Source organism: Columba livia, chromosome 22 (genome assembly GCF_036013475.1).
Source record: "Columba livia isolate bColLiv1 breed racing homer chromosome 22, bColLiv1.pat.W.v2, whole genome shotgun sequence".
NCBI classification, from domain to species: Eukaryota; Metazoa; Chordata; class Aves; order Columbiformes; family Columbidae; genus Columba; species Columba livia.
Window position 1 is genome coordinate 356844 of NC_088623.1, and position 27444 is coordinate 384287.

The window sequence follows — 27444 nt, forward strand, 5'->3', positions numbered from 1 at the left end:
TACGCTGGACCCTCTCCAGCAGTTCCCTGTCCTTCTGGAACTGAGGGGCCCAGAACTGGACACAATATTCCAGATGTGGTCTCACCAGGGCGGAGTAGAGGGGAAGGAGGACCTCTCTCGATCTACTAACCACCCCCCTTGTAATACACCCCAGGATGCCATTGGCCTTCCTGGCCACAAGGGCACAGTGCTGGCTCATGGTCATCCTGCTGTCCACCAGGACCCCCAGGTCCCTTTCCCCTACACTGCTCTCTAATATGTAATTTCCCAACCTATACTGGAACCTGGGGTTGCTCCTGCCCAGATGCAGGACTCTACACTTTCCCTTGTTAAATTTCATCAGGTTATTCCCCGCCCAACTCTCCAGCCTGTCCAGGTCCCGCTGGATGGCAGCACAGCCTTCTGGCGTGTCAGCCACACCTCCCAGCTTGGTGTCATCAGCAACCTTGCTGATAGTACACTCTATTCCCTCGTCTGAATCGTTAATGAATATATTGAATAATACTGGCCCCACCTGAGACACTCCACTAGATACTGGCCTCCAACTAGACTCCGCACCATTGACTACCACTCTCTGGCTTCTCTCCTTAAGCCAGTTTGCAGCCCACCTCACTACTCTATTGTCCAGACCACAGCTCCTCAACTGAGCTGTGAGGATGCTGTGGGAGACTGTGTCAAAGGCTTTACTGAAGTCAAGGTAGACCACATCCACCGCTCTGCCATCATCCATCCACCTTGTTACATTCTCATAAAAGGCTATGAGGTTGGTCAAGCATGACTTACCCTTGGTGAAGCCGTGCTGACTGCCCCTAATAACCCTCTTATCCTTGATATGCCTTGAGATGGCACCAAGGATAAGCTGTTCCATTACTTTCCCAGGGACAGAGGTGAGGCTGACCGGTCTATAATTACACAGGTCCTCCTTCTTGCCCTTTTTGAAGACTGGAGTGACATTTGCATTCCTCCAATCATCGGGCACCTCCCCCGTTTCCCAAGACTTGGCAAAGATGATGGAGAGCGGTCCAGCAATGACCTCAGCCAGCTCCCTCAGCACCCGCGGATGCATCCCATCTGGACCCATGGATTTATGGATGTCCAGACTATTTAATTGCTCCCTAACCCAGTCCTCATCGACTAAAGCAAACTCCTCCATTGACCTGGCTTCATCCGGGGTCTCAGGGGTACAAGGCTCCCCAGGACAGCCTCTGGCAGAGTAGACAGAGACAAAGAAGGCATTCAGTAATTCTGCCTTCTCTGTATCTTCTGCCACCAGGGCACCCACCCCATCCATCAGTGGGCCTACATTGCCTCTGGTATTAGTTTTATCTGCTATGTATCTCCTGTTAGTATTACTACCATTTTTGCAATTACTACTATTGCTGCCATCATTATTATTATTATTACTATTACTATAAGTATCATATTTATTAGCATTATTATATTTGTTGTTGCTATTGTTGCTATTGTTATTGTTTTCCCTTTCTCTCTCATTAGACTGTTTTCATTTTAACCCAAGATGTTTATTTCTTTCCTGATTCCCTCTCCCATCCCACTGGGCTGGAGGGAGTAAGAGAAGGGCTGTGTGTGATGTTCAGCTGCCTGCTGGGTTCAACAAAACAGTCCTGGTAAAAGGAGTGATCATGCAAGGTGTCCCAGAGGAAGAGGTGAACCTGAGGAGGGCACAGGGTAACAAGGGCCCTTCAATGCCAGGACAGGCTGTGAGGAGCCAGGATGCCAAAAGATGTCAGACTGGAGAATGTTTCAGGACACCATCCTGGAAGCCCAGAGGCTGGATCTGGTTCAGCCCTCCCCTGCCCTTGGTGCCATGAGAGACACCCCATGGTCCTGCCCAGCCTTGTCCTGGGCTCCTGAGCCAGCTGGGAGGATGGAAAGGGCTCAGCAGCAGTGATCCTCATCCAGCTGGGTCTGTTTCCCAGCCCAACCAGCGTGGCCAGAGCAGAGTCAGCCCATGGCCCCAGGGCACCGCAGCCCCTCGCTCTGCAGAGCAGCATCGCCAGCTCAGGGCCCTGTGGGGAGCACAGGGAGGGAACCAGGACCAGCCGGCCAGGCCAGGCTGGACACCCTCCCCTGGGGAAAGGGATGTCCCTGGAGAAGAGCAAGGGAGCATTTCTGTGCCTGCAGGGAGGAATCCAGGAGGAAGAGAAACCTCCTTCTGCAGACACTCATTTGGGTCAGGCTGCTCTGTTGCTGGAGCAGGACTCTTGTTCTGGTCTGAGGAGAGGGGCTGGCACTGATGGACACAGCTCATCTGTGGTGGGGATCTGCTGGAGCTGGATCTGCTTTTCCTGTCTGTCCACAGCTCTTCAGGAGACACTCTGCATCAGTATCCATTGGAGAATGGAGAATTCTTCTATCACATCTTCAAAGTGCTCATTCAAAATGTCCTCTTTATCTGCTCTCCTGAAACCTCTCTAATTAACTCTACAAGCCTTTTAGAGCTTGAAGAAAATCATGCAGGAGACATGGCTTGTGAGAGCTTGGGGCATTTGAGTGAGCTCATGCTGCGTTTGAGGCCGAGTCCATGAACCTCAGGTACTGAGATCAAACAAAGCTCTCAAGGAGGCAAAGTCAGAAACAAAGCTTCAAAGCTCCTTGAAGCATTAATGGGCCCCACTGAGGCCTGTTACTGACAAAGGCTCCCCGGGCATTCGTTGGAGGCTGTGATGACAGGTGGGCCAAGGCCCTGTGCAGGTGGCTCTGATGCTGAGAAACCCCTTGGTTTGCTTTCTGAAGCAGAAAGGAGACCCATGAGCTCCAGGCGATGGGAAGGGGGATCCTGTCCCTCACACACGGCTCAGGGCTCTCCCTGGGACCGTGGATGTGTGTGTGCAAGGCCAAGGGAAGGACAACACTGGTACAACGACTTCCAGCTTCCCCACGGGGCTGCAAGGAGGCACCGCGGCCCCAGTGCCATGAGGACGACATGTTTTCTCATTGGCCTCAGTGGCAGAGACGTGGTTCAGCGCAATCAGATTTCGTATAAAAACTTGGCGGGTCAGGCGAATAATCGGACAGCTCTGGCGGGGTCCTGAGGCAGCGCGGCTCGCCTCGCCCGTCCCGGTGACGCAATTTCCGGCTGCAGCGCCGGGCCGAGCGGCGGCTCCTGAGCGGGTCCGGCCGAGCGGCGGGTCGGATCGGGGCGGGAGAAGCGCCCGCGGGCGGGGCGCGCGCACCAAGGTCCGTGTGCGAACAGGCCCTGGGAGACCCCGGTCCCGGAACCGCCGGAGCTGAGCCCACAGCTGACGGCCTGGCGGTGCTTTGTGCAGGTGGCAGCGCAGAGGCCGCCATGGAGACCCGGGTGTCCCAGCACGTTCCTGGTGGAGCAGCGCGTGGCCCGTGCAGCTTCGTGTGGGACAAGGGAGGCGACTGTGTCCGTGTTGACTCAGGTCGGTGCAGCTGCGCGTGGATTCAGAGCAGTAACCCTGGCTGGCTTGTTGAGCCTTGGGGGTTTTTTATTTCTGAGAATGACAGGTCTGTTTAGCAAGTCTTTCATTCCTGTACACTTTTACCCTGCAAGAAGCATTCACTTTTGATGTTGAGTCTTGGTCCAAGTGTCTCAGGTAGTTGTTACTTTGTTTGGGCTGTATGCAAAAGCTCAGAAGGCTTTTCCTCCTCATCCAGAGACTGACGTGCTGTAGGCCAAGGCAGAGCACGGGGGCTGCAGGCACACACTGGTCTTGGAAGCTTTTCAAGGCTGTTTTCATATGTCATTTCATTTGAGTCTCTCTGCTCTGCAGAAAGCGAGTCAAAGGAATTCCTGTGCCTCTGGTTAACTCAAACTAGATGTTTAGCCAAAGAGGGGAGATAGCACTTTAGTTGGAGCCAATTCTGCTCTGCTTGTGAAAGCAAGCTCAAAGAACCCCAAAATGTCTGTGATCCAGATTCTAGCACTGCCTGTTGCATTTGCATTTCCATGTAAAGCCCTGGACAGCTGAGAATTGTGGTTGTTGCTGGATTAAGCTCCAAGAAATAGTCAGAGGTGGTGATGCTGTTCTGTGTTCTGTCCCCCTTGAGCACCAGCAGCACAGGTGAATTGTTTTCAGGTAACAGCCGTGGCAGCAACGGGGCAGCGTTTTCATGCTTTGGCTACGTGGCTGGTTTGTGCCCGGCAAAGCGCATCAGCCTTTAGAATCTGGTTTGTGCAGGTGAGAGCCCTGGAAAGTGAGTCAGTTTTCTCCACGCAATTGGAAGCCTTTCTTTTTCATAGCTGGCACAGTCATTGATCGGATTCAGTTTGAGAACAAGAGGAACACGAGGGACAGAGTTAAAGTTTTTAGTCGTTGGTGTCTGAGAGCCAAGGTCTGAGCTCTGCCCGCGGGTGTGAGGAGCTGGGAAGGGGGGATGGATGGGGCAGAGCTTGACTGACACCCAGGCTGGTCAATGAGAATATTCCATTAGCGTCATGCTGTGTCTTTAAGGAGAGTCGGGATCTTGGGGCTGGGGTTTTTTTCAGAGCCGGGCCAGAGGCTTTTTCAGGTATCTCTAGTTCATCTCGAGGAAGACAGACAAATAAGCTGCGACCTGTAGGAGGGACAAAGTGTGTTGGATCTGAAGCCGTTGGTCAGGACGGGAGGAGCTGCCTTCTTGGGTCAGTGATGGGTGTTGGCATGTATTATCTGAGCTGGAGCTGATGTCTGTCACCACTTGAGCTCTAGAATTACTCTGAGACCCAGGAATCTCCAGTTCCTCGTGGAGGTTTTCCAGGCTGTGGAATCCCCTTTCTGTCACAGGTTGTAACGCAGCCCGTGGAGAAGGGGGCACTGTTTGAGGTTCCTCAGTTTGGGCGTTAGGGAGGCGTCGTTCTTGAGCTCACACTGGGCGTTACGAGGAGACGCTTTCACGTGAGCTGAAGGCAGCTCTGGGTACCCAAAGCTGTTAACCGGTGTTAACAAACGCTGCTGCCGAGATTTGGGGGTGACGGCACCAGCCGGTTGTGACGAGCGTGGATGTTGCTGAACCGCAGACACCGTCTCGTCCAGGCTGCGCAGCCGGAGCGTTTGCAGGGCGGTGTCCCAGCTTCCTTTGATTGCAATGAGCACTCGTGTTGGGATTTGGTTTTTAAGGAGCGTGCTCTGCTTGAGTCTTTTGTGTTGGGGTTTGTTCTGTTATTTCACAATGCCATGAAAGCTGAAGTGCAGGAGGTTGAGAGCTGTTGGAGCAGAGAGGAGCACGTCTTGTATTGCTTGGATTTTCTGCCTTTCTGATGGAGGACATCGACCCCAGCATCAGTTGGACCCCAGAAGGGCATTGTTTGAAAATGCGTGGCCAGGTTCCAGTGACGTGTTGGCTTGGGCATGAATGACTGGAAGTGCCTGTTGGGAGAGCTCCGTTGGTGTGGACTCGTGGAGCCTTTGTGATTGAGCTTCCAGGTGTGAGAATGCAAAAGGAAACTTGAGCTCGAGCCGGTCTTGCTCTCGAACCAGAATGGCTTTGAGTCCTGCCCAGATTTCTGGAGAGCCGTGAACGTTCCAAGCAGCCGAGGTTGTGGCCCAGGGTGTGTGAGTTGCCCGCTCTGCAGTTGTCCAGCGGGCCCTGCAGATAATGTTTGAGGTGACAAAGCTCTTGGCAGGCGACAGCGTTTGAGTTCATTTGCTTCTATCTGGGGATATATGGACCACCTGAAATGGTGGTGTTTGCGTTTACCCGCAGTAGACAGACAGACCCCTGGAGTGTTCATGTGCCCTTGTCGATGAGTGAGGAAATTGTCTGCGATTCGGCAAAGGGAAGGGTCCGGGGACAGGTTTGAGGTGTTTTTTCCAGCTCCCTGCAAAACCTGGGGTTTTAGTGTTTTGTTCCAGATTTTCCCTGGTGATTTGAATGTGTTCTTCGTGTTCCTGAATAACTAATATATTTCCTTTCCTGCAGCCCTGCCTTCCAGGAGAAACAGCTACAACGCTCTCCCTGTGTGCTGCAGCCGTCCCGGGCCTTGTGCTGAGACCGAGCTCATCACTTGCACAAGTACAGGCTGTCCTGGTTAGCGCTGCCGAAGCTTCTGCGGTAACGAGCGTGGTTGGGAGATGCAGCGCAGGAGCTGCTGTTGTGCTTGCAGGGAAAACTGGCTGCTCTCGGTGTGGGGAAAGCAGGAGGATTCGTTTTGTTCCTGCCTGAGCTGTGGTGGATGAGGAGGTTCTGAGTGCCGCGCAGGACGGGTGAGTGTGTCTGTAGATGGAGGTGTTTTAAATCAGCCAGTGTCACACGCTGCCTGTAAAAGTGTCTGTGTGATCCCTTTCTACAGGCAGGTGCAAGTCACTGGAGTGTATTTACATTTAACTAATCACTTCACCAAATCTTCCGCTATATCCCCATGCCTTACACCCTCTCGCTCCGGTGACTTGCTTCTGCTGGGTCCAACGAATCCAGAGTTGTTCATTTGTGCTTGTGAGGTGAAGCACAGAGCAGATTACAGGGGCACACAATAAACACTTACAGAAAAAGGGAGAAACATATTTCTGCAATAATCAGGTGTCCCATTCATCTTGTCAAGGAGTTACACGAGTTATTCAGCCAGACATTATCAGTAGATGGTTTCACTTGCTGCATTAGTTCCAAAGGTGTGAGATGTTGTCACCTTCCAGTAATACATAGGCTGCTGCTCCAGCTCCGTCAGCTGGTGTCACTGTGGGTTTAACAACCTGCTGTGGGCCAAGGTCTGAGCTCTGCCCGCGGGTGTGAGGAGCTGGGAAGGGGGGATGGATGGGGCAGAGCTTGACTGACACCCAGGCTGGTCAATGAGAATATTCCATTAGCGTCGTGCTGTGTCTTTAAGGAGAGTCGGGATCTTGGGGCTGGGGTTTTTTTCAGAGCCGGGCCAGAGGCTTTTTCAGGTATCTCTAGTTCATCTCGAGGAAGACAGACAAATAAGCTGCGACCTGTAGGAGGGACAAAGTGTGTTGGATCTGAAGCCGTTGGTCAGGACGGGAGGAGCTGCCTTCTTGGGTCAGTGATGGGTGTTGGCATGTATTATCTGAGCTGGAGCTGATGTCTGTCACCACTTGAGCTCTAGAATTACTCTGAGACCCAGGAATCTCCAGTTCCTTGTGGAGCTTTTCCAGGCTGTGGAATCCCCTTTCTGTCACAGGTTGTAACGCAGCCCATGGAGAAGGGGGCACTGTTTGAGGTTCCTCAGTTTGGGCGTTAGGGAGGCGTCGTTCTTGAGCTCACACTGGGCGTTACGAGGAGACGCTTTCACGTGAGCTGAAGGCAGCTCTGGGTACCCAAAGCTGTTAACCGGTGTTAACAAACGCTGCTGCCGAGATTTGGGGGTGACGGCACCAGCCGGTTGTGACGAGCGTGGATGTTGCTGAACCGCAGACACCGTCTCGTCCAGGCTGCACAGCCGGAGCGTTTGCAGGGCGGTGTCCCAGCTTCCTTTGATTGCAATGAGCACTCGTGTTGGGATTTGGTTTTTAAGGAGCGTGCTCTGCTTGAGTCTTTTGTGTTGGGGTTTGTTCTGTTATTTCACAATGCCATGAAAGTGCTGAAGTGCAGGAGGTTGAGAGCTGTTGGAGCAGAGAGGAGCACGTCTTGTATTGCTTGGATTTTCTGCATTTCTGATGGAGGACATCGACCCCAGCATCAGTTGGACCCCAGAAGGGCATTGTTTGAAAATGCGTGGCCAGGTTCCAGTGACGTGTTGGCTTGGGCGTGAATGACTGGAAGTGCCTGTTGGGAGAGCAAAGCTGCCCCGTGTTAACAAACGCCGCTGCCGGGATTTAGGGGTAAAAGTGCCAGAAATGTGATTTCCCAGGGAAAACAGAGAAATTTGTCAATGCCTGGTTGTTATATGGCACATTGCAAAATTACCACTGCGCTTAATTACATCGATTTTACACAGGAGTACTGGCTGTAACAGACTGCTTGCATCAAATAAATGTTGACTTGCAGCACTGTTGGCCTTGGGAACAGCAGATGGCCCCTGGAGGTGGTGACATCTCCTGTGAGCCCAGGAGTGCTGAGCCCATCGTCCAGGGAACAACCTCCCCTCCCCGAGCAGGGCAGAGGACCCAGGGGTCCGGGCTGCCTGTCCACGCTCCTCTCCTGCCCCAACACCAAAATATGTTCCTTGGGGGATGGTTCTCACCAGAGCCCTGCGAAGAATCTGTTTCCCATGGTGCCTTCAAAACACAGGGTGCCCCAAGGGCTGGCACTGTCCGCCCTTCACCTCACAGAATCCCAGAATGTCAGGGGTTGAAGGGCCCTGGAAAGCTCATCCAGTGCAATCCCCCATGGCGCAGGAACACCCAGATGAGGTTACACAGGAAGGTGTCCAGGCGGGTTGGAATGTCTGCACAGAAGGAGACTCCACAACCCCCCTGGGCAGCCTGGGCCAGGCTCTGCCACCCTCACCAGGAACAAGTTTCTTCTCAGATTTAAGTGGAACCTCCTGTGTTCCAGTTTGTCCCCATTGCCCCTTGTCCTGTCACTGGTTGTCACCCAGAAGAGCCTGGCTCCATCCTCCTGACACTCCCCCTTTCCATATTGGTCCCCATGAATGAGTCCCCCCTCAGTGTCCTCTTGTCCAGCTCCAGAGCCCCAGCTCCCTCAGCCTTTCCTCACACGGGAGATGCTCCACTCCCTTCAGCATCTTGGTGGCTGCGCTGGACTCTCTCCAGCAGTTCCCTGTCCTGCTGGAACTGAGGGGCCACAGCTGGACACAATATTCCAGGTGTGGTCTCCCCAGGGCAGAGCAGAGGGGCAGGAGAACCTCTCTGACCTACTGACCACCCCCTTCTAACCCACCCCAGGTACCATTGGCTTCCTGGCCACAAGGGCCCAGTGCTGGCTCATGGTCACCCTGCTGTCCCCAGGACCCCCAGGTCCCTTTCCCCTACTCTGCTCTCTAATAGGTCATTCCCCAGCTTATACTGGAACCTGGGGTTGTTCCTGCCCACATTCAAGACTCTACATTTGTCCTTGTTATATTTCATTACATTTTCCCTGCCCAGCTCTCCAGCCTGTCCAGGTCTCTGATGGCAGCACAGCTTCCAGTGTCACCACTCCTCCCAGCTTGGTGTCACCAGCAATCTTGCTGACAGTCACTCTATTCCCTCGTCCAAATCATTGATGAATATATTGAATAATACCGGCCCCAGCACTGCCCCTGAGGCACTGCGCTGGATACAGGCCTCAACTGGACTCTGCCCATTGACCACGACTCTCTGGCTTCTTCCCTTCAGCCAGTTCACAGTCACCTCACTACCCGATCGTCCAGACCGCACTCCCTCAGTTCAGCTGTGAGGATGCTGTGGGAGACTGTGTCAAATGCTTTACTGAAATCAAGATAGACCACACCCACTGCTCTGCCATCATCCATCCACCTTGTTATGTCCTCATAAAAGTCAATGAGCTTGGTCAAGCACAACTTCCCCTTGGTGAAGCCATGTTGACTGCCCATAATGACCCTCTTATCCCTGATATGCCTTGAGATGGCACCAAAGAGAAGTCGTTCCATCGTCTTCCCAGGGTTGGAGGTGAGGCTGACCGGTCTATAGTTACCTGGATCCTCCTTCTTGCCCTTTTTGAAGACTGGAGTGACATTTGCTTTCCTCCAGTCCTCAGGCACCTCTCCTGTCTCCCACGACTTATCAAAGATGATGGACAGTGACCTAACAGTGACCTCAGCCAGCTCCCTCAGCACCCGCAGGTGGATCCCATCCAGACCCATGGATTTATGGATGTCCAGATTGTTTAACTGGTCCATAACCCAGTCCTCATGAACCAGCCTCCTCCAGCCTCATGGGGGAACACTCCACTTTCCCCTAATCTGCCCGTATCTGGGGGCACATGGCAGGTGGGAAGGAGGTGTCCTTTACAGTGACACCCTGGGTGTCCGGGCTCGCTCAGCCACGCCGCTCATGGCCATGGTGTGGCCAGAGAGGACCCAGGCGTCCGAGTGCTGGCACAGCAGTGGGAACATGGACACGGACACACGCATCCACACGCAGAGCGTAGCTTTGCTGAAGGGATTTACTGATTATGAGAGGGAAATGGCCCAGGGCTCCCAGGGGATCCGATGGGGTCATCCAGGGATGATCATCTCCTCATGCCGCTGTAGGGGGGACAGGACACGGCTGTCAGCATCAGTTTCAGGTCTGAAATCGGAGCCAAAAATGAGACCTCCAGTGTCAGCTGGGACATGAGGGGAGGCTTGTCCCCACCGTCTCTCTCTGCAGAGACCCAGGGAAGGAGAGAAGAGTTGGAGCCCTCAGTCAACCCAGGACAAGACTTGGTTCTCCTGAGATCCATGTGGCACCCAGAGCTCTTTGGCCAGTGTGTCATTAGCCCCGGATGCCCCTACATCTCCCAGAACCCTGCCCAGCCCTCAGGGTGATCCTCGGGGTCTCTATGGCCCCAGAGCCGCTGCCTGGCCTGCACGGTGACCCTCTGGGTCCGTAGAGCCCCACTGGGTGCAACAGAAGTCATGGGGGCAGCTCTGTCCAGTGCGGCCTGGGACACAGGTCATGGACAGTCTCCTCTGTTTTCTTTTCCTAGATCCACGTTCTCCCCACCCAGACAGCTCAGGGATGCCCCGGGGTCCAGGACCCTTGGTGGGGCAGGAGATGCCCTGATGCTGCTCACCTCGAGTTCAAGAGGTCGCAACAGCGTATCCTGCAGTTCCAAGTCAACATCTGGAAGATCTGGAACCTGGTGTTTCTGCTGCAAAACATCATCCACCCTGACAGACAGAGGGAGCTGGGGAGGAAGGTTGGGTGAGGGACACACTTGGGTGCACTGCGAGGCAGGAGAAAGCGATGGGGTCATTGGGGAAGGTGACTCCAGGGAAAAATGGGGTACGTGAGCTTGTGTGGTGGGGCACAGAAAGCAGTGGAGGTCCTGGGGAAGGGGCTGTGTCCTGGGGTATCCTGGGGTGCAGTGGGGTGTAGTGGGTTGTGATGGGATGGATGGGAATGCAATGGGAGCCCTGGGCAATGGGGCATCCCTGGGAGAACACTGGGGAGCAGGGATGTTCTGGGGGGCAGCGGGGGGTGCATGGGAGTGTACGGAGGCACACTGGCATGTTCTGGGGCGCGCTGGGATGCCCTGGAGTTTCGTGGCCGTGGGAGGGAGGGTGTGGGCCAGCGGAACTTGTGACACCTACCGCAGCCCTCTTCACTCGCCCGAGGTTGAGTTCCCCCTGTAGAGAGACCATGAGACCTCAGTGGTCACTGGGATGTCCCAGTCCCAGCAAGGGAGGGGAGGGCCAAAGTGCCCTCCAGTTCCCCAGACTGGATGTCCTCCAAGTCCGCCCCACTACTTACATCCAGGAGAGAACCTCCACTTGCTTCCAGCCGTGCTCCTGGAAATGCCTATGAAAGAAGAGAAAGGGGTTGGTCTGGCTTGGAGAGAAATGGGGCTGTGGGAGGGACACAGGTGACACCAGCCCCACCCAGGCCCAGGGATTCTCCCTCATATGAGCCTGAAAATCCCTTCTGCTCCCCCAGCCTCATTCCTCAAGTTTCACCTGGGATACCTGTTCATGCAGGGACCAGGGCTCGGGTCGGAGAAAAGGATAACATGGGAATTTGGGGCCTCCAAGGAGGACGGGGGTTGGGGGGCACCCAGAGACAGGGCACTGGGGTGAACTAGCAGAACCCAAGGGACCGGGCTGGGGGTGTTGGAGGGACAGGACTGCATGGGATGCAAGTGAGGGGTAAAGGAATTCAAGGGGAGGGGACACGGGGAATCAAGTGAGGTCGGTGGTGGGGGCAGGAGGAAGAGGACAGCAGAGGAACAGAACACGGGGATCGGGAAAGTGTTTGGGAGGGGGTGTTCAAGGAAGGGGATCTGGGGACACTGCTGCAGTGGACAGGATGAAAGGCAAAGGACGGAGGGGAAAGATGGAAAGAAAGGCATTGGCATCCATCAAAGGGAGGGCATTTGGGGACCCTATATAGGACACAGAGGAGATCCTGAGGAGGAGATACCTGAGGGGCCCAAAAGGATGGAATGGAGAGGCCCAAAGAAGAGGGGTGTGGGGGCACCAAGACAAGAAACCGGTGGGGGCCCTCACTGGAGCCTCACCTGCGCATCCTCCGGGGTGCACAGCAGGATGGTGAAGAGCAGGGCCACGCTGAGCACTGCGGCCTTCCTCTTCCTCTGCGGTGCAGGGAGTCCTGGGTGATGCTGGAGAAGGTGAGGGCACCTTTATCCCTCCCAGGACGACTCCTTGCCCCTCCCCACCCCTCCAGCCCCCAGGGCAAAGCCAGGCTTGGCACAGACACCGCCCTGGCAGCCCAGCCTCGGCACAGAGTCACCCCCGCCTTGAGCACTGATCCAGCTGCCTTCCCCGGCATCAGTGCAGCTTCCTGCATGGGGCAGCTGCACGGGGAAGGGCCCAGGCATCCACGGGGGCGAGGGGGGGCAGGAGTGTGTCCCTGACAGCCAGACACCCTGTGGTGATGACCCACTGCTCCAACTCGAAACCATCCTGCAACAGCCCCAAAAGCCAGATCCCCCCACCTCCCAGTGCCCCTCACCTCCCAGCACCACCATCTCCCAGCACCCCTCAACGCCCAGGCCAGTCTTTCCCTGTGGAACCCCCTCAGAGATGACACCAGCCTCAAATCTGGGGTCTCTAAGCACAATTATCTCTGAGCCCTTTCCAGACCCTTAAATAAATGAGGGGCTGGGAGTCACTCCTCTTCTTGGGGCACCAGGGGCCCCAGGATTAGGGAACTCTGGGAGGGGGGGGGAGAACTGGGGCAATGGGCAGTGTGGACAGCTGGTGACTGGGATCCTCAGTCACTGGTGGCACTGACAGTGGGGAGCACTGGTGAATCCTGGGCTCTGGGAGAGCAGGGCTGGGCTTGGGGGAAGTGCTGGGGTGGTGTCAGTGAGAGCTCCTGCCCACCCCATTTCCCTTGCACCGCCAGCCCCCAACTGGTCCAGTCTCCAGCCACAGCTGAGAACAGAGCGGAGGGAACGTCCCCTGCCCTGGCTCTCACCTGCCCCTGCCTGGGGTCACTGTGCCCTCCCAGACAACCTGGGTCCCACTCTGCAGAGCTGATCCCGCATGGTGGGTCCCAGTGTCCCTGTCCCCAACAAGGCTCTGGCTCCAGCCCCCGCCCTTCCTGGGACGTGGCCACAGCTCACCAAAGGCCCTTGTCCCCACCGAGTGTCCCTTCAATGCCCCCATCCCCGGCCCAGGCCAGCGCTGTCCCTGAGCAGGACGGGGCCGTCCAGAGGGACGTGATGAAGCGGGCGCTTGTTCCCAGGCAGCCGCTCGGAGCCAATTGCGGGACGGAGCTCCCCTGGCACGAGGAGGGATGTTTGCTGCCACAGCGGCTCTGATAAGCTCAGTTTGCCCAGGGCCCATGGCACAAGAAGCCCGTTCACCAAGATCGGTGCCTCACCACAGTGCCTCTGGACACTGTGGGGCAGCGTGAGAGCGGGGGAATCGGTTTATTACTCCTCTCTGAGTCGGGAGAGCTGCTGGTGAAGCTGTCAGCAGCTGGTGAAGACCTTTTCCAGCAGTCAGTCATCATTACATTCGGGCTTTCCTGTCACAGAATCATCAAATCACAGACATGACCTTCAAAGCTCCTCTAGGCCAATACCATCCAGGTATCACAAGTTCTGCTGGCCGCAGACCCTTGGAACTCCTTTCAAGTGACATTTCTACCCCAATTTTTAGTCACGACAGTATCTGTAAGGTATTTTGTATCTCAGCACTTTCATGGCTAAACGTGGTAGATATCTGAACACGGCACTTGAGCTTCCACAACTAAACACTGTTCCAAAGGTTTTTTTGTTATTTCCTTGTCAGAGCACTAATGTGCACGTTGAAGTGTCTAGACTGTCACTGTGGTTTCCTAGGAACTCAAGTGCTGTGGCTGGTACCTATTTGTAATACTTGGGGCATACGGATTGGCTGAAGTTACCTTCCTGTTTTGGTGGCTGACTGTTTAAGAACACAAACCTGGAGTACAGATTTCATGTTTCTGATGCTTATGTAGCAGAGACAAAATATCTGAGGAGTTCCTCTGGCACGGTTGTGTTCTAGATCTGCAACTCTTAATTTGTGACAGAGTAGGAATGTGATTTTGGCTTGGGGTTTTTTTAGTTGCCCTGAATGTACCAGGAGAGAACAGTTTATACAAATAAATTGCCACATTCACTAGCCTATCAGAACATAGGCTTTTGATACTGAGGTTTTACAATCTGTTTTCATTGTTTCATGTTGGGTTTTACCTGAAGTTCTGATCACCTTTATTTTTCCTTCTAGAAGTCAAAAGGAGCCAGTGAGTGGAACATCAAAAGCAGCACGTAAAAACACATTCTCACTTTCTCTCTACACACTACACTGAATTCTAGACAGTGTAGCCTTGTATTGATTTTACAAACGTTAACGTGATGTATTTTCCACTAAGACATAGGCTGTGTTGTCAATCCAAAGTGAGTAATGCCATGGTTTGCACAGTTCTGATGTGAATATTGGTGTTTGTACCCAGCAGGACGTTGTATTTCGTATTGAATGTGCCAGAATATTTCCGGTATGACTTTGTGTTGTACAGATAATGTCAGGTTGTTTCTAGATCATGCGGGTTCAAGGTTTGCACAGCTGAACGTGCTGCCATGGGCTGCGTCTGTCTGTCCAGAGCCGGTAACATGTATGTTTGTATAGCTTGCTGTGTGGTTTCTGTTTCTTGCAAAAAAAATTGTTTGGAGTGTAGTTTTTGCCATTTTCACATTGTATCACTCAGCTCTTGTTTTTCAATGCTTTTTTTTTGCCTAATGGTTTTTGAAAAAGTTATCAAAAACGACTGAGAAACCATCATTGTTAAACTTGGTGCTGTTTCTTACTTCTGACTTGGGGATTCAAAGAAATACCCAAACCAATACATCCCATATGTTTGGAGGGCACTTCTGTGCAGCTAAATTATTCCTTTTCTTGTCATTAAATACTTGGGTATTTGTTCCTAAAACTGTGTAACAGAAGTGATATTGTTGGGGCACCTCTGAGTATATGTTTGTCTTGAATAGATGCCATGAATTTAGACACTGTTGCTCCACAAAGTGATATTCTGAAGTTCTGCATTTGATCTTTCCACTTCATCTGATGAAGCAGTGGAGTTTAATAGTTTGTCTGCAAATGAAACTACCTAAAAGGCAGTGTACGGGGAACCTGCAGCAGGGAGCTCCTGATTCCCACCTGACTCCTCCAAAGGTCTCTCTTAAAAGTGAACAAAAGTCAACGAAAGCTGCAGCCCCTCCCTCCTGGGGCACTGCGGTGGGCGCCCCCCCTGGGACCACGGGAAGGTCCAGGATCCTCGTCCTGAGCGGTCAGGGCATCTCTGGCAGGTGGGCAGGGAAATGGAGATAGGCTGGGGACGCAGAGACGGGCTGAGACATGGAGATGGACTGGGACACAGAGGTGGGCTAGGACACAGAGATAGGCTGGGACATAGATGGCCTGGGTCACAGAGACTGGCTGGGACATGGAGGTGGGCTGGGCCGTGGGAACGAGTCAGACCCAGCACAGGAGCAGGGAGGTTGGAACAGCTCCATCCCTGGAGACATGTGCTTGTCCTGGACATGCCAGCCATAGGATACACGCCCCCAGCACAGACACGTACCCATGGGACACACAACTGGCCCACAGGGACACCAGAGACACACGCACGCCTTGTGCCATCGTTCCAGTTTTATTGGTGGAGCCGTGGTGGTGCACTGGTGTGGCGGTGGTGGTGGCCAAGGCTCTGCCGGTTCCCCAGACGCCAGTGCTGGGGTCGGCTCAGCGGCGGCGGCGCCGTGTCCCCCGCCGGCGGCGGCTGCTCCTGTACCGCCGGCGTCGGCTTCGCCCATAGCGGCGGCGAGAGCGGCTCCGGTAGTGGCGCCGGCCGCGGCGGCGGCTGCGGCTGCGGCTGCGGCTCCTGCTTTGCCGGTACCGGGCCATGGTGGGGTGGCCGCCGCCCTGTCCTGCCAGAGGATGCAGCTCTGCACCCCCGGCCCTGCTTTTATAGGGGTGCCTGGGCAGGGCCCTTTGTGACATCACCAGTGACGTCACAATGCCCCACTGTGGCAGTTGCACAACCCCCCATGATCCGGAGCATTCAACAGGGCAGTTGATGGCTCCTTAGAACCTTTTGTGTCCCACTGTGCCTGTCCCCACGTACACATCGAGGGTGGTACCAAGGCGCTCCCAGTCACATCCTCCCCTACCCCGGGCAGGGTGACTTCACCTCCAGCAGCTGGGGGGACAGGAGGGGTGGGACCCTCAGTCGGTGACAGGGTCCTCAGCAAAGAATGTGCCCAGAGAAGCTGAGAAGCTTCTGGACCATGTTGAAATGCCCACAGCCACATCTGCCTAGACTATGGAGCGGGGCCCCCACCGAAGAGCCCCTTGGAGTGGTCTTCTCAGAGCAGCAGGTCTGTGAACTGGAGCCCTCTCCTTAGACTGGGACGCTGCCTAAGGAGACTGCCTGGCACCGAGAGCGCCTCACCTCCTCCTGTGCTGGGTGGTTATTTTTCTCTACTGGATATATCCTGGGATGAGTCCTTGCCTACCCCAGGCAAGTGAGAGCCCTCGCCCAGCCCAGGTGAGTGATTGTTTCTTCGGGGCACCCATGAGTGAGAGGCCTCTAGTTCTGTTTCTTGTGAGTGAATGCGGGCACATTGTTGATCCTTGTTATTCTTACGTTGTCATACCCAAATAACCTCCTCAGGTGATATCTGAACCTGAATTTTATGTTGTTGGAGTGCTAAATAATTGTATAAACCCTGTTTCTAGTTTATTTGCTATGCTTTCCCATCTAGAATAAAGTCTGCTTTGGAACTTGTTGTCTGCCTAAAACCGCCTTTTGTGGTGCCTCCGTGACACCCACAGTGCTACCCGGTCTCCATGGCTACTGGCCATCCCACTGCAGCACCAGCCCCAGGTCACCACCACCATGTGCTGGCAGGTCCCTGGTCACTGCCGCGGTGCAGGAGATGCAGGAGGAGCCCCTGGGCTGGCCGCAGCCCCAGGGGCGCGGCAGGAGGAGGCACCACAGGGACAGAGGTGCCGGTTGCAGTGCCAGTGGCAGTGCCAGTGGTGCCAGTGCCAGTTTGCTTGTGTGCATGGCTTTTCCTTTCCTGATTAAACTGTCAGCCAGTGAGTTTTATCACTTTAAGTCTTCTGATTCTCTCCTCCATCCTGCTGGATATAAAGATAAATATATCAAAAAGCTGTGTTTTCATACCAGATGGACTATGGGTGAATTCCCAAGGCCATTCCTTAGTATTTAGGACCTGTGATTTATTATATTTCTGCCACTGCTTGGGTTGTGCAGCAACTCCTGGGATTCTTTAATAGCTTGCTGATGATCACAGTAAAATCACAAAGAAAACTCTGCCCCAAACCCTTAAACTCGTGTGCTGTCTGGACACACTTAAATTCTTCAGTTCTAGTGAACAGGGATTTTCTGGGAAGGAAAAAACCTCCCTGAGGTTCGTGAAACAAGCCTCACAGTATCAGCACTCATGGAACGCATTGCCAATCACATTGCTTGCCGTGGTTAAAGAAATTTGAATAAACAGAAAGCTAAATACACGTCTCATGAAAAGTAAAGCAGAGCTTCACAATTCAATACGTAATCCCTGTGACTAAGTGGGTTTTAGAATTAAAAACTGAAAAGTCTGATTCAACATCCAGCTGTGAAAGCCTGATCCGAAATCTGTAGAACACACAGTTGTGGCACAGCCTGGTTTTTAAATTTCACAAAGAACAAAACAAGTTGATATTTACTCATGTTTAGCCCACAGTCACCCACAATCCCCAGACCATTTCTGCAGTGTTGTTACCAATAGCTCCTCTCTCAGCATATACTACACTACCGTTCTTTATTTGGCAAAAATGACGTAATTCTGCCCAGCACAACCCATCATCTTTATATTTCCACCTCTTTCTGGCATTAGTAATGACGAGATAAAACCGATCAGAACAGATACTGAGTGTGATAAATGACCAAGACTCCGATAATTTGCCAAACAAGAGTCTGGTTTATTTAATAGGTGAATTAAACACACACACCTTAAGTTTCTGACCGACCTCTTTTATTTCCTTGGCTAGCCCTTCTCGCACTCTGAGTCCGTGGTTGGTTGCCACTAGGGGTCTTCTCTCGCTCTGATTGGTGGTTGAGGAGTTCCTTCTTCCTCAGTGCCCGCCCCCTCGCGTGCAGACTCCAGGTTGTTACCGAGGGGTCTTTTCTACCGGGCTCCCCCCACTTCCCCCGTGGGAGCATCTCGGGGAAGGCCACCTTCTCCTTCACGTCACTCCCCCCCACCTTTCCCATACACATGTGCATGTGGGACAAAACAAGTCCCACAACTTTTTACATAAAACTTAACTATCTTTTCATTTTCTTAAGAGCCCATGCCTTATTTGGTTATATCTGTAAACAACAGCACGAATCACAGCTGCGTTTCTCACAATTCCCCCTTCTTCTTTTTTATCCCCCTGATTCGTGCTTTGGCCTCAAAGTTAGCTAGCACCTCCCTGGTGGCGGCTAGGTCCAATTTTGTGTTATCTTTTAAAATCGTTAATTTATACCCTGTTCCTTTTGTTGCCATTTCAGGATCTATAGGCATGGCTGAGATTTGCATGCCTTGGACTACTGAATGTATTAAGCAAACAAAGCACGGGATCATACATGGCATGAACAGTAAACCTAGAAATGCACATAATATCATGAACCCTATTTTCTTCCACCAGGCTCCCCCAAATAAGTTATCCCACCAGTGGCTAGTAAGTATAGAATTCCATTTCTGTACTGGTACGTGTGCAACTCGTTTTATCTCTTCTGCTATTTTCATTATGGCTTCCCCATTATCATCTATTTCCAAACAACACTCAGAAGTATTCCATTTCCCACAGAGCCCCCCTCTTCAGCTAAAAGATAATCTAAGGCTACCCAGTTTTGGTACACTGTGGCTCTGGTTTGAGACAATTGTCTCGCTATGAGATTCAGTGCCTCAGCTGTCCGGTTGCTTGTTATTTCAATCACTGCTTGCAACCGAACAATTCAGCTTAGCATATATATTGGGGTACAGTATCCCCAGCTTCCATCTTGGGCCCAGGTGGCTGGATCCATACTAGTAATCCTTCTGGGCTTACACTCTCTCCTCTCCAAGGCCACTGTTCTGCCATTTGAGACCCCCCACAGATTTGCATGCCTTGGACTACTGAATGTATTAACCGAATAAAGCACGGGATCATACATGGCACAGACAGTAAACCCAGAAATGCACATACTATCATGAACCCCATTTTCTTCCACCAGGCTACAATTTTGAGACCAATATCTGTTACGTGGACCTGGCCACCAAGTGGGAGGAATAGAGGTATTTGATGAATTTGCCCGCAACACTAACTTACAAGGGGTTCGTCCAACGTATTCAGTCATTTGAGACCCCCCACATATCCAGCATGAGGTGACATTTAATTCCCGGGCTATCTTTTCCATAAGATCTATAAACAGGTTTTTCCCTGCTGTTGGTAATTGTAATCCCTTCTCTTTTTGCCTTATTTCTTCATACCAATCACTGCTTCTCGGTACCAATTTCTGTTTCTCTTGCTCTCTTTTTAATTCCTGAGTGGCACTCTTAACTAACTCCTCCTTATACTGATCTTGCACTCCCGCTCCATCTGAATAGCCCCACACACCAGCTTGTGTAAAACAGATATTCTGTTCTCCCCTGGGGCAGGAGACAGAGCCCACACCGAGTCCACCTTTCCCTGGGTTAGTTACTACCCATAACTTCTGCCCTTGGATTTCACACTTCTCCAATTTTGTTCTATCATAACATCCAGAACTAATATGAGCGTGATAATTTGGAACATATTGGGTTAGTCCTCCTATTCTCACGCGCTCGTTGCACTTGGTACAGGGATTAGCCAGGCTAAGTTGGGAACAATAAGTCCCCGCTCCTAGCAAGAGGATCAGGTCCAGGTTTCTACACCCTCTGCCTCTCCGGCCGACCAGGTTGCAGCGGCAGCCGAGTTCATCATCTTCTCGGCAGCAAGGGTGGTGTCCCCGCCTTTCCTATTTCTGCCGTTACCGTGGCGACTTGTTATCGTTTCCCAGCTCTTGGCCTTCACTTCCCAGGAGCAACAGGACAACACGGAATTTGATTTCTCTTTCTACACTCTATTCCTCCTAACACTGGTGGACTCCCTAAATTCCCATTCACCCCTTTAGTAAACACCTCCCACCATTCTTCACTATTCTTTTTCTGTTCTTCCAGTGGCGACTGGAATCCTCAATCGAGCTCTGGTTTCCTTATCTTCTATTTTAGACATTTATTACACAATCCTGTTGGTAAGCTCCCTGTGTGGATATGCTTATACCACAGTCCATTACAACCTAAACCTTGAATATAAAAAGGAATTACATATACAGCTTGGTTCGACACATTTAACTATTAAACCATTCTCATTTCCATTTATACTGGACATTCATATTAATAATACTGATAGTGGTTACATCACCAATCCTGTGCCATTTCAATTTCAATTCCCCCACTCCTTGAGTTACTTTCCAGGTTCTTTCTTCCATCAGTGGTCCTTTAACTCGAGAGACGTGTGTCCATCCTTTCTCTGCAGTCCAAACAGCTGTTTCTGTAGCTAATAAGACAAGAAAAGGTCCTTCCCATCGTGGGGTTAGAGTTTCTTCTTTCCAGGTTTTAATTAGTACTTTATCCCCGGGTTTTATGTTATGAATTGGAAACCCTAAAGGCAAAGTCTGATTTAAAATCTCTTTCTCTCTTCCTTTAATTCCTGTGACTATAAACTTTATATGCAATTTCAATTAGCTGAGCAATAGTTACATGCCTCAGCTCCTCCCTTTTATAATTTCTTACATTAATTTTTGACCCAAATCAGTCTATCCGCAGAACAACACTAACTGCAATACAGCTAACCCAGAATTTCACATTCAAAGCACTTCCCCCACTAATTTACTCTCCTGTGTACAGATGCATCTTAAGGGGGAGCGCGGTGGTACTTTAATAATGGAACTGGTTCTCAATTTGTAATTATCTCCCCAAACAAAATTCTTTTGGTACCAACTATAAATATGCAAATTAAAATACTGAGCTCAGACACGCAAACCACACACCAAGTTCAAATATACAAAGAGATCACAATTCCGTGCATTCAAGACAATATCTCGATTTTAGCATTGCGCCCTTGAGCCGCTCACTGCTCAGCAGGTGGAGGCACCGCTGGGTCTCCTGACAAAACAGGTCAGTGCGGCTGGAGCCCCATCGGCACCCGCCCCCCCGCTGCTCCAGCAAGCTGGACTGGGCACGGCTTCTGTTAGCGTCCCATCTGGGGTGACACAGCTGTTATCCCAAAAACCAGGAGTCTTTACTCGGTGTGCATACGAAAGAAAAGCCAAATTTAGTACACCGAGATGAGACACAGCCTATCACAGAGTTGCGCAAGTCTGGATGCTGGAATAAAGCTGGCATGCTAGAAAGAAAAGTAACGGCTGTCACACACAAAACCTTATCACCACATTCACACAGTTAAGAGCTAAATTGCTCATCGTCACAAAATGTACATTTTGGGTCGATCTGTGATCTTACTGTACCATTTAAACAGATACCTACAAAGAAAAAAAGTTAGTACTAAAAAGCATCTTGCAGGCTGTTCTGCAAGTTTTCTGTGATTCACTTGTTATCAGCTAATTCTCTCTCTGCTTGCTGAAGTTCAAACCATTACTCCTTCACTGCAGCTACTAAGATTTTTACCTTTACTCTTCGTTTCTCCTTATCTCTATACCATACTATAGGATCAATAGCTTCTTCGTCCTCTTGCGTCAGAGTATATAAGCTGACTTGCAAGGTATTCCGCTGGCTCTGAATTCCCAAATTTAATTTCAAAATCAAATCCCTTCCCAATAAATTATATTCTGCCGCGGGGAGCAGAAACCGTCAAGGCAGATTCTTTCTTCCACTTCAGTCTCCACATCTTTCAAAACGGGTACCCGAAAAGGCTCCCCTTTTGCCCGTATTACTGATATATAGTTTCTCTCTTTTTCTACTCCTTTGGGGAGTTTTTGAACAGTGGACTTTTCAGCCCCCGTGTCTACTAAAAATAGAACTTCTTCTTTATGGGAACCTATTAATAGTTTTGTCAAGGCCTCTGCTGATGGTTGAGTCCCCAGAAGGTACAGCCCCTGACACCCCTATTCTTCTTTAAACATTTTTTTCATCCTGCTTTCGCTTACGACAGTTCCTTTGGATGTGTCTCCTCTTATTGCAGTAGTAACAAATAGGACCGGTAATTCTTTCTTGGGGAGGTGGTCCCCTCGGTGCCCTCCCTGGTCCGTTTCCCTTCCCCTCTCGGGACAGGGTCTTGTTCTTTTGACTTTCCCTTACTGCTGCCACTAGGATCTCAGCTTTTGCCTTCTGTCTTTCCTCATCCCTCCTAACATACACGTTTTGTGCTTCCCTAAGCAACTCTTCCAGTCCCCTGTCTTGACAGTCTTCCAACTTCTCCAACTTCCTCCTTATATCTCCCCATGATTTTGCTACAAATTGCATCCTGAGAAGCGCAGTCCCCGCTGGGGTGTTCGGATCAATTCCCGAGTACCTCTGTAAGCTTTTTCTTAATCTCTCCAACCATTCTGTTGGAGATTCATCCCTCCCCTGCTGCTCGTTAAATGCTTAATTAATATTTTGTCCCCTGGGAACTGCTTCCCTTGTTCCTTGTGTAATTAACGTCCTCAGATCCCTCACGTTCTGCCTTCCTTGCGGTTGCTGATGATCCCGGTGGGGGTCTGTATTTGGCTACTTTTGATCCGCCGGGGGTCCGGCCCGATTTTACCTTTCCCAAATTCTCATTCCAGACTGCCTAATCATTCCCTTTTCCTCAGCGGTGAACAGGATTCCTAAAATAGACTGTATTTCTTCCCAGGTCTAAGTGTTGGGACCTAAGAATTGATCCAGCTTTTCAGCTACTCCGAAAGGATCATCTAACGTGGTCCCCATTTCCTTTTTGAAATTCCTTACATCTGAGGTATTTAAGGGAATGGCCAAAGCTCCCATAGGCTTGGTAACTGCAGGGGTGGGTAGAGGGAGCAAAATGAGCTGATAGGGGCTGGAGGGTCATGCAGAATGAGTCACACTCTGCCTGGAGGCCTGTAACCAGTGGGCACTGCAGAGGTTTGCGTCCCGACTGTCTCAGCCTCGGAGGTGGGGAATGCTCCCTGCTGGGGTGGCTGTGCCCGGCCACCCACAGGGGTCAAGGTGGTGCAGACCCTGCTTGAAGACATTCCTGTAGCCCAAACACATCAGGATCAGTGCAGAACTTGCCTTTCAAAATCAAGCTCTTTATTCAATTTGCCTCTTTACTCTGACATGTTTTCACGTTGACTGCCCTCCTGGAATCTCACAGAAGATCTGAAGACAAAAGGAAAATTCTGCCCAGACTTGGCTCCTTAGGGTGTTTTGCATTTCAACGAGCCCTGTGGTGCCAGCTCCTGAACTGCAGATCCTTAAAGATGGAACACGCCTCTAGAGAAGTAAAAGTCAGCAGCAAACCTCCAGGTTTCTGAGGGTGTTACAGGCCCTGCTCAAGTCCGTCACTGAGGAGACCACGCAGGGAATGAGCGGACAAGGTTCCTGTCCCGGGCACTGGTGAAGCAGGAAGTCAGAGACACTTGTTCCAAGGGGAAATTCCAATGTGGAGGTCACTGTGAAAGCCCTTGACGTGCTTCACCAAGCAGGGTGACAAAGCGCAGACCCCCAGCCCCTGGGGGCGGGTATCCTTTCCCTTTTGGGATGCTCTGGGCCCTTCCTGGGGGCAATGTGACGTGGGAGTGTGTGATTCCATGTCCAAGTCATCAGTAGGACCCCTGCTGGGCTCTGTGGGGGGTAGATGAGGAAGCAACAAGCCCTTGGAGTTGTAAGGACTTGCTGTGCTCTCGTGGAACTCGGTGGAAGGGACAGAGGCCACAGTCAAGAGGACAAGGGTCTCAGTTCTGCTGAGGCATCAAACCCTGTTAAGGCCATTGGCCATCCCTCCACAGCTACACTGTTTGGGAATGCAGCGCACGATTGGCGAGGAGGTTAGTTAAATGTAAATACGCTCAAGGGACTTGCACCTGTCTGTAGAAAAAGCACATACATCACACTAACTGTTCTACTGACCCTGTGTGCTTGATGAGCAGAACGTCTGTGTTAGATAACACAGGCCTGTGAGAAACTCTGGGCACCTCATCACTGTGTCTGAGATTCCTGCTTTGTTGTGAGAAAGAGCGGGAGGCTGCGCCTGCCTGAAGCCGTGAAATACAGGCGAGCTCAGCAGGCCCAGTGACCTTCCAGCAGGGTGAACTGACCAGCGCCTGCGTCCCCGCTGCTGTCACCTCTGCTGGGAGCTCAGGTGCGGCTTCGGAGATCCCCCAGAAGAGAGGGAACTACAATAAAACTTGCTCCTTGCCATGCATTCATGGCCTCTGGCTCTTCTTGAGATGTGCCTGCGTATGTGTACACATACACTGCTTGCTTCCAACACCAAGCTGTGCTTCTAAGAGGATTTTCCAATGCCTAGAGTTCCCCACAATACATTTGTTTTCTCCCAAAGCCTTCCTCATGCTCATTTAATTCCCAGGATTTCACAGTATCACAGTATCACAGTATGTTTGGGATTGGAAGGGACCTCAAAAGATCATCCAGTCCAATCCCCCTGCTGGAGCAGGAACGCCCAGGTGAGGTCGCACAGGAACATGTCCAGGCGGGTTTTGAATGTCTGCAGAGAAGGAGACTCCACAACCTCCCTGGGCAGCCTGTTCCAGTGCTCTGTCACCCTCACTGAGAAGTTTCTTCTCAAATTTAAGTGGAACCTCTTGTGTTCCAGCTTGATCCCACTACCCCTTGTCCTATCATTGTTTGCCACCGAGAAGAGCCTGGCTCCATCCTCATGGCACTCACCCTTTATATATTTATAAACATTAATAAGGCCACCCCTCAGTCTCCTCTTCTCCAAACTAAAGAGCCCCAGCTCCCTCAGCCTTTCTTCATAAGGGAGGTGCTCCACTCCCTTAATCATCTTCGTTGCCCTACGCTGGACCCTCTCCAGCAGTTCCCTGTCCTGCTGGAACTGAGGGGCCCAGAACTGGACACAATATTCCAGATGTGGTCTCACCAGGGCGGAGTAGAGGGGAAGGAGGACCTCTCTCGATCTACTAACCACCCCCCTTCTAATACACCCCAGGATGCCATTGGCCTTCCTGGCCACAAGGGCACAGTGCTGGCTCATGGTCATCCTGCTGTACCCAGGACCCCCAGGTCCCTTTCCCATACACTGCTCTCTAATATGTAATTTCCCAACCTATACTGGAACCTGGGGTTGTTCCTGCCCAGATGCAGGACTCTACACTTGCCCTTGTTAAATCTCATCAGGTTATTCCCTGCCCAACTCTCCAGCCTGTCCAGGTTCCGCTGGATGGCAGCACAGCCTTCTGGCGTGTCAGCCACTCCTCCCATGCTATTTCCATGCTATAGACATGCTACAATTCAGTTCCACATCCTAGCACTTAAAAGCACATCCTCCTTCTTTGCTGCCTCAAAACCAAAACCTATTTCACTTCAGCATGAGACCCTCCGATATTTCATTTCTGCTTCCTGCCTTTAACACACTCACTGCTACACTTACACTGCTCTCTCCCTGCGTGCCCACGTGTCTCACAAACCTTTCCTCTTCCCCTGCAGTGGTGGGACTTCACCCCAGGAGGTGAGTGCATCCTCCAGGCTCATGGATGTTTCCTGAGGCCACCCAAGTGTAGGGAGTGAAGGAAGGGAAGTGCAAGGTCAGCTCACGTGGATGACTGAGTGCAGCCACCCCAGCAGTGGACAATCCCCATCTGCCAGGCTGAGGCCTGCACACAACATGGAAACACCTGTTATCACCCTTGGCTTGCACAGGAGGTGCCTTCCTGCCTGCCATCTTCCCAGGACAATCCCCTTCCTCAACCTCCACCCACAGGCCTCAACTCTTTTCCATTGCTGGTTTCAGACGTGGTTTTGAGGCTTCACTGAAGCCATCAGCCATGCCCTTGTTTCTCACTGACATCCCCAAACATCTCTTCAGACGTACACATGGCCAAGCACTGCTGCTAAGGGTCTCTCGCTCTTCAGAAGCAGCCTTGAGTGTTTTGGATATTGCAGGTGCTCTTCCTCACTGCCTCCAGAGCTTATGGCAAGCTTTCCTGGTCATAACAGGGCCTTTTCAACCATGTCTTATGAAAACATTGCCTTTTTATGACCCTCTGTGCAGAAAAAGCAGTCACAGAAAAGCAGTAAATATGTCTAAATCGATGCCGAGTGATGTCCCAGTAAGATCCAGGTGAGTGACCCGCACGCCTGTGGCTTCCTGGCAAGGAGTCTGTCCGGAGAAGGGGACCCAGCCTCTGCCGCTCTCTGGAGAGGCACATGAGCCGTGTCCACGCAACATGGGGACAGTTAGTGTGACTTCTGCAAGACCATCCTTCATCTGAACCACTTTGGATGTGTGATTCAGGATGAGATATCATGCCTTGTTGCCATTGCCCTGACTTGCTACTACAAAAACAGGGTGCTATTTTTTTTTTCTTTTTCATAGATCCTGCCACTTTTAGACAGATCACAGAAACACCTGAGGGATTATTGATGCATTATCACCCACCAGCTTTTCATCTGAGGAAACGGGATGCCAGAGGCCAAGAGCAGGTTGTTTTGGGCACTGTCATGGGATTTGGGAAACTGAAGTGTCCTCTCTTCTCCCTCTCTCCTGGACACCTAAACAGGAATCACACTTCTCTGGTAAAAAAGCTTAGGTGTTCCCAGGAACCTCAGGAGGCGTGGTACAGTGATTCCTGGGTTTAAGAAGCTCATCGCATGTCTTGTCTCTTTTCCTTCAATTGTGGCTTCAATGCCCGGCTCATTTGTGGGTTCTGTACGTGGATGCTGACATTTACGGATCAACCTGCTCTGAAGGAATTGACATGGTAGGCTGTTAGTTTGGGAGGGTACAGGGAGTAAAAGAGAAGAAATTTGCTTTGGGCACATGAAAAGGGAAGCCCAGGATGTGGTCAGAGCTGTTTGGGGCACCTGTAAAGCAGCCCGGAAACCGATGCGAATCACTTCTGGGGTCAGGGAGAACATGAGAGCTCTCCCTAATTTGAAAACATGAAGGAGAAGGGAGGACAGCGTCATTCAGGCTGGAAGAGACCTCAGGAGGTGTCTCAACCAACCTCCTGCTCCAAGCAGGGTCAGGTCAGATTACTCAGGGCTTTATCCAAACTTGTCTCGGTCACTCTCTGGGACAGAGCTGGTGCACACTCCCTGGGAAACAGCTTCCAGTGCTTGACTAGCCCTATGCTGGAGAAGTTTCTCCTTCTGTGTAGTCCGATCCTCTCTTGATTCAGCAAAGTTCCTGTTGTCCGTGTGTCTTGTACCAAG

The 27444-nt window shown here is 51.7% G+C and overlaps 1 long non-coding RNA gene and 2 other non-coding genes across 11 annotated transcripts in view; all 3 read left to right on the forward strand.

The window, feature by feature from the left end:
- Positions 1–3065: 3065 nt before the first annotated feature.
- Positions 3066–27444, forward strand: part of LOC135576030 (uncharacterized) — a 549349-nt gene continuing 524970 nt past the window's right edge. For 6 of the 9 annotated variants that reach the window (XR_010467558.1, XR_010467559.1, XR_010467560.1 and 3 more), the window contains exons 1-2: positions 3067–3407; positions 5887–6170. This is a non-coding gene — a long non-coding RNA (uncharacterized LOC135576030). Of the gene's footprint in view, positions 3408–5886; positions 6171–27444 lie in introns of all 9 variants that reach the window. The other 3 variants (XR_010467565.1, XR_010467564.1, XR_010467566.1) reach the window with 2 other exon arrangements.
- On the forward strand, positions 4609–4693 carry LOC135576065 (small nucleolar RNA SNORD45). The gene has a single exon (XR_010467663.1). It is a non-coding gene; the product is annotated as a small nucleolar RNA SNORD45 (small nucleolar RNA).
- On the forward strand, positions 6957–7041 carry LOC135576075 (small nucleolar RNA SNORD45). The gene has a single exon (XR_010467673.1). It is a non-coding gene; the product is annotated as a small nucleolar RNA SNORD45 (small nucleolar RNA).